Source organism: Patagioenas fasciata, unplaced genomic scaffold (genome assembly GCF_037038585.1).
Source record: "Patagioenas fasciata isolate bPatFas1 unplaced genomic scaffold, bPatFas1.hap1 Unplaced_9, whole genome shotgun sequence".
In the NCBI taxonomy this organism is placed as follows: Eukaryota; Metazoa; Chordata; class Aves; order Columbiformes; family Columbidae; genus Patagioenas; species Patagioenas fasciata.
In genome coordinates this window covers 1160452-1170247 of record NW_027288811.1, presented here as the reverse complement: position 1 = coordinate 1170247, position 9796 = coordinate 1160452, and the positions used below count along the sequence as shown (strand labels likewise).

The window sequence follows — 9796 nt, the reverse complement described above, 5'->3', positions numbered from 1 at the left end:
GGGGAGACACCAGGGCCTGCCCTGAGCCTCCGAGAGCCGCGTGGAGCACAGCCCCGTGCCCCCGCGGGCAGGGCAGAGCACTGCCGGCTTCCCGGCTGCTGCCTCAGAGCATGACGGGTCTTTCCCTTGTTCTTCCAGAGTTCGCTAAGATTTGGGCCAGCACATCGTATCACCTCAGCCTGCAGCTGGCTCTCCACCAGGTGGGCCTCACCTCCTTCTCCCCTCACACCCTGATGAACGCTGATCAAGTCCTGATAGCCCTTTGCCATCGGGTGCAGCTGTTCTTCCTTGGAAAGCGGGAGCGATGCCCCAGCACGACATTACTTCCCCTTCCTTCCTTCCTTCCTTCCTTCCTTCCTTCCCTCCTTCCCTCCCTCCTTCCCTCCTTCCTTCCCTCCTTCCCTCCCTCCCTCCTTCCTTCCTTCCTTCCTTCCTTCCTTCCTTCCTTCCTTCCTTCCTTCCTTCCTTCCTTCCCTCCTTCCCTCCTTCCCTCCTTCCCTCCTTCCCTCCCTCCTTCCCTCCCTCCCTCCTTCCTTCCCTCCCTCCTTCCTTCCCTCCCTCCTTCCTTCCTTCCTTCCTTCCTTCCTTCCTTCCTTCCTTCCTTCCTTCCTTCCTTCCTTCCTTCCTTCCTTCCTTCCTTCCTTCCTTCCTTCCTTCCTTCCCAAACCCGGCACCCCAAAATCCTGTCCTACCCAACCCTTCACCCCAAATACCTTTACCCCAATGTCATGCTTCCCTAAACCCTGCACGCCCAAATCCTAACCCTGCACCCCAAAATCATGAACCCCCAAACTCAGCCCTACCAAACCGTGCACCTAAAATCCTGCACCTCAAAATCCTTCTCCCCAACCCTGCACCCCCAAATCCTCCATCCAAGTCCTGAACACCTGAACCCTGCACCCTTCAAACCCTGCCCTCCAAAAGTCTTCACCCCCAAACCCTGCACCCCAAGTTCTTGAAAACACAAAACCTGCACCCCCAAAGCCTCACTCCCACCCCTTACTCCAGAGCCCTGCACCCTAAATCCCTGCAGCCCCAAATCCTATCTAACCTTGGACCCCCAAAACCTGCACCCCTAGATCCTTCCCCTCAAAACCTGCACCCCCAGATCCTGCTGCCCCATACCCAGCGCCCCCAAACTCTGCACCTGGAAATCCTGCACTCTCATAACCCTGCACCTCAAACAATTCCCTCAACCCTGCACCCCCAAAACCTGTAACCCCAAATGCTGCACCCGCAGATCCTGTCCCCAAACTCTGCACTTCCAGATCCTGCCCCCCTAAACCCTTAAAGCCCAAATATTGCACCCCTAGGTCCTTCAACACCCTGCACCCCCAAATTCCCCACCCAAAAACCTGTACCCCAGATCCTGCACCCCAAATTCTGTCCTCCCACACAATGCACCCTAAATTACTGCAGCCCCAGGTCCTGAACACCCGAAGCCTGCACCCCCAAGTCCTGTACCCTAAAGCCCTGCACCGAAAATGCTGCCCCTCAACTCTGCTTGGACGGTGCTCTGAGCAACCTGAGCTGGTGAAGATGTCCCCGCTCACGGCACAGGGGGGTGGGTTGCAACCTGAGCAGCTTTTGCAACGGATTTGTGGTGTCTCTGCACCCCTGTGCAGTTGTATGGATGTGGCTGTGCTTGGCTGCAGGATGCTGGAGGAGGAGCTCAGGGCAAAACTGCAGTCACAAGAGGCCCGGCGGGACCGCATGCGAGCCCAGATGCTGAGGGACCTTGAGCTCCTCCTCGGGTTTGAAAACAACATCGACAACCTCATCTTGCATCTGCACGGCATCACCGTGCCCGGCCAGGTACCCACCCAGCGCTGGGTGGTGCAGTGACACAGCGCGGTGACACTTGGTGCAGCCACCGTCACCCCAAGTGGCTCATTTTGCCCACCAAGGTGGTTCTCTCTGTCTCCAGGATGATTCTCTCCTGTCCCAGGGGGTGGAGGAGAAGCTCCAGTACCTGGGCCAGAAGCTGCAGTACCTGGCACAGCGGGCGGCCCACCTGTCCCTGACAGGCACATCCCCGATGGGAGCAACGGGGTACGTGGGGTCTCCATCCCTGCTGGGGTCTTCGGGGACCCGCACCAGGCTCCTCCTGATGGCCCGTCCCAAGTGAGGAGGATGGAGGTGGCCCCATGGAGCAGCTCAGCTCCAGGTGGCACTGGGCACTGCAGGGTGTTGTCCCCAGGGGATCATCAAGGGCATCCCTTGGGTTCTAACACCCACCTCCCCTTCAGCAATGAACCCAGGGTGTCTTTCACAGACTTTTGTGAAGGCCAGGGATTTTCTGGAGAAAAAAATGTCGAGCGATCCTCGGAACGTGGTGGTTTCCTTTGAGGAGAGAGACAGCAGCGATGACGGTAGGAGAGCTTAGCGGGGACGCGTCCCACGGGGACTGTCCCTGCCCCTGCCTGTTGGGATTTGTGACCATCCTCGCCTGTCTCTCCTGTCCCAGCAGAGTCCAGCCCATGAGTTCTCTCCAGACCTTGTGCTGTCTCCAAGCCTTTGAGTATGGGTGGTGCTTTTAGGTGGGGATGTGGGAGCATGAAGGCAGCCAGTGGGGTGGTGAGCATCGAACCACAGAAGGAACAAGAAAAGATGCTATGGGGCAAGGAGGGAGAGCCTTGTCTTCAAAATCACCTGGTTGTGAAGAATAACCAGTGCTGGGGTCTGTCTGTGGCCTCTTCCTATTGGATGCTCTTGGAGGAGCCACTGAGTTTTTGGAGCTTGCCACCTCTTTTGAACGAAGCTGGAGCGGCGTCCAGCACCGCGTGGCTCCAGACCTTTCTGGGAAGCCCCGGCAGCTGGAGATGGGTCACAGCGGCATTGCAGCTCAGCCTGGGATGCTGGGCAAGAAGAGCCAGGGCTTGGCAGGAAAGCTCCTTGTGAAGCCACCAGCCCTCCAAAACGTGCCGGCTCTCCCTGGTGACACCGGCACAGCGGAGGGGGCCGTGCAGACCCTCCCCAGCCCATTTCTCTCTGTTCCCTCCTCCAGAATCCTCTGAATCTGATGACAAAGATGACGAGCACGTCCCCACATGGGAAGACATCAAGAAGGAGGGGCAGCAGCTGATCGAAAGCAAGAAGAAAGCCAGCAAGAAGACGCAGCAGTCGCTCCAGGAGAGCTTTGGATGTCCCAGACCATCCCTTGTGCTTCGGATGCCCCCACCACCCCACGTCTTTTGGATGGCCCAGACCATCCATTTGGCTCTGCACTCCCCCGCCACCCCTTGTACCCTTTCTCCACTGGGTTTAATAAAGCAGATCTTTTTCGTTCCTCCCAAACCTGTGGTCCAGCTGCAATGGGGGGTCCTAGGTCACTTCTGTCACCCGGGACGCATGGGGGTCAAACCCTGAGGAGCACTCACCTGGGTTTGAAGGCAGCCCCATCGCCCTGGCCCTCACCCAGCTGTTCTCCTCGCAGAGCTGGGGATGGGCTGGGGTGGGGACGGCGTTCCTGGCCAGAGGAAAGCCGGGGGCAGCCTGGCTTCCCCTCCTTGATCCTGTGGAGCCAGCAACTTCCTGGGACCTCTGTCCCCCAGACGGCTCTGGCTGCACCAGTGGGCCCGTGTGTGTCCACAAACATCTGCCAAAGCCTCAGCTGACCGAGAAACCCACCTCTCAGCAGCGACATCACCGAATCCAAGACCCAGAGTCTGTTGGTCAACAGCAGGGAATGTCCCAGTTCCAGGTATTCCGACAGCCTGAAGGTCATAGAGAAGAAAATCAGAGAATCCCAGAATCAGACTCACAGAACAGTTTGGGTTGGAAGGGACCTTCACAGTTCATCCAGTCCAACCTCTGCCGTGAGCAGGGACATCTTCACCCAGATCAGGTTGCAGTTGGTAGAAATGATGACCTTTCAGAGCGTGCTGGTGGTACTTTGTCCCTTGTGCCCTGCCCTGATGTGCAGAGACAGAAGGGACACTGGGAAGCTTTGGGGAAGATCCTCCGTATGCTGAGGTGTTGCGTCTCCTTCCTCTTCAGCCTCTAAAAGGTATTTGGTAAAGAGCAGAGCTGGAACCGGGGGTTCCCATCATTTGGGATAAACCCTAAAAACTCATTAATCATTTTGGTTGGAAAAGACCCTCAAGATCATGGAACCCAACCATAACCCACCCCTGGCACTGACCCCTATCCCTGAGAACCTTGTCTAAGGCTTGACAGGAGCTCCAGCGCAGTTGTCTGCAGCCGGTGCCGGCGAGAAACCTAAAATAGGACATGGGAGAATTTGCATGGGAGCGTTCACCACACGGAAATATCTCTGCCTTGGGAGGGCTGAGATTGAGTGGGTTGGAGGTTCTTTTTGTTTTCAAGGATGTGATCAAAATCACATGAAATGACACACAACGGAGGGTAGGCACAGGCTGGGACTGACACCGGAGCCTCAGCACCGGGTTTTATCCTTCATGGAGAAAGGGAACCAGGCTAAATCAGCCAGTTGGAGGCCAAAACAAGCGGCTCCTTTGGCTGTTCTGGGACAGGAGATGCAGGCAGGGCCACCAGTGTGGGGTCTGTCCTGGAGCTGCAAGGGTGGGATGCGGGAGGAGGCAGCCAGAGCTGCTTCCACACAAGGAGGCACAAACATCTGCCATTTCCATGTTGGTTTTAGGAGGGTTAATATATGTGATGCTGATTTTTGAGCCACACATCGCCTGGGTTGGCATCACCAGCCACAGGTTGGGTTTTAGCATCGTTCTAAAATGCTGGAGGGAGCAGGGTGGGACTGAGGCAGCACTGGTGACAGAGGGACAGAGCCCCTGGGGTCCATGTCTGTCTTGTGCCGGACAACCCAGAGTTGGACTCGGTTCTCTGGGGAGCCCCAGGAGAGCAGAGCAGAGGGGGAGCATCCCCTCCCTCCACCTGCTGGTGATGTGGCCCAGGACACACTTGGCTCTCTGGGCTGCAAATGCACATTGTGGACTTATGTCCCTTTTGTCACCCACCAGCCCTTCTCCACAGGGTTGCTATCCATCCATCCATCCATCCATCCATCCATCCATCCATCCATCCATCCTCCCCCAGTCTGTGCTGGTACTGGGTATTGCCCTGACCCAGGTGCAGGACCTCGCACTTGGCCTGGTTGAATTTCATGAGGTTCACATGGACCCCCCAGCCTATCCAGGTCCCTCTGGATGCCACCCCTTCCCTCCAGCACATCGACGGCACCACTCAGCTTGGTGGAAAAGCAGAAATGAAGTGTCTTGGGTGATGCAGAGGCCAGGGAAATGTGCCTGGCTTTAGCTCTCTGCCAAGAACACCTGGGGAAACCCTTTGAAATGCTTCAGCCACTTTAGCAGGGAAAAATAACACCCCCACACAGTTGCCAGGCTTTCACTGCTCACGCAGGGACAAAGCACAGCGCGGGGACAGCACAGCGCTCACTCTGGAGCTCACCGGCTCTGACACCCGTGCCTGTTTGGGAGAAATATCCATGGGAAAGATTTTGTGCTCTGGGATTCAGGTCATCTGAAGAACACCAGCAAGCAGAACGACTGCCAAAACCTGCACAATGATGGGACCAGCTCCAGCTCCCCTGGGGAAGGAGGCGGCTGGTGCTTGTCCCAGCCCAGCCACGCCATGGGCGACCCAGAGCGGATGACAGCAAAGCCTCTTTCCAGGCTCTATTCGCTGTGAGATCGTGGGGCAGGGTCCCATCCAGGGGGGACATGGGGGGAACATCCTGCCCAAGCTCACGGGGAGCAGAGGAAGGGACAGAGGGGTCTGGGTGGCCCCAGAGGAGCTTGGAGCAGAGCAGGGGGCACAGAAACCCAGGGAGGGTCTTGGAGACGGGTCCAGAGAGGATCCAAGTGTATATGGGGAGGGGGAAAGGAATGGGATGGTGCAGGGGGTGTCACACAGGGTGGGAGTGAGCACGCAGGGACCAGAGCCAAGCTGAAGGTGCTTGGTGGGGATAGAGGTGATTGAGCAGGGGACAGGAGCAAAGTCCTGCGGAGGGCAACGGAGCTGGAGGGGATTTGGAGGGGTAAAGAGGAAATGGGGGAGAACCAGGAAAGAATCTGGGGCATGGGGGGTGTGAGGGGGAAGCACAGGAGCTGTGATATTCGGGATCAGAGGAACTGGAGAGAGGATGCAGAGGGGAAGAGGGATGGGGAGAACCTAGAGTGCACAGAGAGGGGGGCAGAATGGGTGCCCCCGGGGTGGGGGGAAGGCTGGTTTGCCAGTCATTGCCCCCTAAACGAGCTGGGGCTGCAGGTGGTCCCAGCACCCCCACCCTGGGCAGCAAAGGGGGACCATGGCAGCAGCAGCAGGTCCCACTGCACATCCAGCATCCATCAGGGGGAAATAAAACACCTAAGTGGGGGCAGATAAAGCAGGAAACCCCCACAGTGGGCACAGGGAACAGAGCTGAGCACAACACATCCCAGCACTGGGGCTGCTGGGCTTAAATTGGTGTCCAGGAGCAGGGGGGTGCAGGTGAGGATGATGAAGGCATCGGAGTGGGGATGCCCATGGGAGAGGGTGGTGGGGGCTCTGAGGTGCTTGGGTATGTGTGTGTGTCAAGCACAGCCCTGTGACACACACGTAGTGGCTGCTGCTGGGTGTCATGGTGTGGGGACCCAGGATCACCCCAACATGCTGCCCTGGGCTGGGGCCAGGTGGGTGCTCCCCCAAACTGCCAGCACCCACTCCTGGGCACCCCCCACTGGCTGCAACCCCCTAGGGCAGGCACAGCGGTGCTGGCCTGTACTGGGACCTGCTGGTTCACAGCAGGATTTGGGGGGGGCCCAGGAAGAGTAGTCGGGCACCCCACCCTGTGCTGAGCTGGATCCATCCACCAGCACCACATGGAGGACATTGGGGTGCAGGGGGGGTGGGAGGGGGTATGCAGGGTGAAGGGGCAGTATAGTGGGGTACAGTACAGGACAGTGGGTGTGGCAAGGTGCAAACCCCCCTCTCTCCCCCTCCCTCCTTCATCATGGAAGGAGTAGACACATCTCCCCCTCTCTCTGCTACAGCTTCTTTTGTTTGGCCCCAGAGCCCCTGGCCAGGGCCGTTAGGAGAAGGGAGCGCCGAGGTGCCAGGGAGCCGCTGGGCGCCTGCGGCCAGTGTGGGGGATGTTTGGAGGCTTCAGGTGCACCCACAGCCAGAGTGGGGGCGCAGAGAAGCTTCTGGAATGCCCACAGTCAGATCTGATCAGCCAATAACAAACGGGACTCTCGTCAAGACTTCGCCCATTTGTCGCGGGTCTCTCGGAGCACGAGCGAGATGCTGCCGCCGAGAGCCCCCCCGGGATGGAGACTCCGCTGCCTTGCCGCTGCAGGTGTGAGTGAAACTGCCCATCGCAGGATTGCGAGTGTATTTATACTTTCCGTGCACACATGCACGTGTAACTTTCCATGCTCAATACGAGCCTGTGTAAAATTAATCCTCGTATAATCACAGGTGTATTTTCCTCTCGTGCTTCCACATAAGCACGTGTAACTTTCCGTGCACATTTGCACGCGTACTTTCCGTGCTTAGTGCAAGCACGTGTACTTTCCGTGCACATTTGCACACGTACTTTCCATGCTTAGTACAAGCACGTGTACTTTCCATGCACACTTGCAAGTGTAACGTTCCGTGCTCAATACAAGCATGTGTATCAATTATTTCTTCGCACAATCGCGTGTGTATTTTCCTCCCCTGCTTCCGCACAAGCACGTGTAACTTTCCGTGCACATCTGCACGTGTATTAACCCTCGCAGGATTGCGAGTGTATTATAAATTTACCCTCGCAGAATCGCGAGTGTGCACTTTCCGTACTCACTACAGCACGTGTATCTCTTCAAAATAACCCCACACCGTGTTCAGGCAAGTGCGGACTCCTCCCGGACTCAGGGACGGCTCCGGCACTGTTTTGGTGAAGCCACGTGCATGCACTCTGTGCACCGCCTGTCGTATTGGTTGCTGCCCCTTCATAATTTTCCTCAACTGGTATCTGAACCTGTATTCAAGTCACTTTTGGATGCTAAAACCCTGTTTCTCACCGGTTTAACAAAAGTTGGTTTGGACCCTGTTGTCCCTTAAACGAACCTGGGGTGCCTCCGGGACACCCCCCTTTCCATATTGATCCCCAGGAATGAGTCCCCCCTCAGTCTCCTCTTCTCCAGCTCCAGAGCCCCAGCTCCCTCAGCCTTTCCTCACACGGGAGATGCTCCACTCCCTTCAGCATCTTGGTGGCTGCGCTGGACTCTCTCCAGCAGTTCCCTGTCCTTCTGGAACTGAGGGGCCACAACTGGACACAATATTCCAGGTGTGGTCTCCCCAGGGCAGAGCAGAGGGGCAGGAGAACCTCTCTGACCTACTGACCACCCCCTTCTAACCCACCCCAGGTACCATTGGCTTCCTGGCCACAAGGGCCCAGTGCTGGCTCATGCTCACCCTGCTGTCCCCAGGACCGCCAGCTCCCTTTCCCCTACACTGCTCTCCAACAGGTCCTTCCCCAGCTTAGGCTGGAACCTGGGCTTGTTCCTGCCCAGGTGCAAGACTCTACCAGTGCTGCCCAGCGCTGATGAAATAAAGAATGCCGCTGAACAGCGGCATTGCCTCTGCTCTTCACTCCATCTCTTCGCTGCCAAAGAGTTCCCGCTTTCTCCAGAGCCCAAGAGATGAGGCCGAGAGAGCCCGGGAAGAGCCGGAGCCACCCCCGCCTCCCCAAGCCGGCCACGCCAGGAATTCAGCCGCCCAAGCGCTCTCCCCGCCACGCCGCAAGCGGCTTCCGCTGCCCGCCCAGGGGAACCGGGGCTCCCCGGCCCGGGACTCACCAGCCGTGCCGAACGCCCGCCCGCTCCGGACGCCGCTCAGCGCCGCGCTCGGCAGGGGCACCGCCATGCTGCGCGCCGCCCGCACTGGAAGGGCCCCGTTCCCATAGCGACGGGGGCCGCGCCGCGCGGAGTCCGGCCTGGAAGGCCCCGCAGCCGTAGCAACGGGTCTGTCTACCGCAGCGCCGGGCTGGGAATGCCCCCCTGCCCTAGCAACGGGGCTGTTTAGCGCGGAGCCTGCCTAGAAACGTCCCCGCAGCCCTGCGGGGCGCGCTCTGCCCTCCCCGGGAACCCCTCCCCATCGCCGGCCTTGCTGCTCCGACCGGGCAGAGCCCGCGGAAGGACTGGAGAGGCCCCGCTGTCACCCCGGGGTACCCGGACAGGAGGTGAAGCCCAAAACCACAGCCAGGTTTTTTTTAGAAATCGGCCCAAAAAGGAAAAGCTGCAGTTGCCTGTGGGCTGTGGAACATCCTGGGGGTGCTGGGGAACCGCAGGGCAGAGTCACAGAATCCCGGGCTGAAGGGACCCCTGCAGACCCCCAGTCCAACCCCTGCTCACGCGGGGTCACAGAGCAGATCACACAGGGAAATGCGTGGGGAGGAAAACACAGCCTGGACCCTTCACTTGGATTGTTGTTTTCTGGAAGACGGCCTTTAAAAACCAGAAGAACATCCCGGAACAATCTCCAGACCCAAGGACCTGGGGCAACTGATTTCTGCCCTCAAATTCTGGCTCCATCCTTCCGAGTCAAACCGGCAGTTTCTCCAACCACTGTGTGTGGTTTTCGGCTCCAGAGAAGGACGAGTATTTCCTTCCCAGCTCCATCAGCAAAGCAGTGCCACACGCGGATTCATGCGCACAAAACTGTCCCGGAAACGTTCTTGACCCCAGGTTCCCTGTATCAGAGTCTCAGATGTTTGCGCGTTAAAAAGATGCCTTAATTATAAGATAAAATACAACTTAAAAGGTACAGCAGAGAAACAGTCCAGGCTGGGGCCCTCTCAGGGGCAGGGAACACA

At 58.1% G+C, this 9796-nt stretch overlaps 1 long non-coding RNA gene across 1 annotated transcript; it reads right to left on the bottom strand.

Moving 5' to 3' along the window:
- Positions 1-613: 613 nt before the first annotated feature.
- Positions 614-8892, bottom strand: LOC136116229 (uncharacterized). The gene is made up of 3 exons (XR_010653389.2): positions 8781-8892; positions 3812-4002; positions 614-3716 (listed from the first exon to the last, which is right to left on the bottom strand). It is a non-coding gene; the product is annotated as an uncharacterized lncRNA (long non-coding RNA).
- Between the last annotated feature and the right edge of the window lie 904 nt (positions 8893-9796).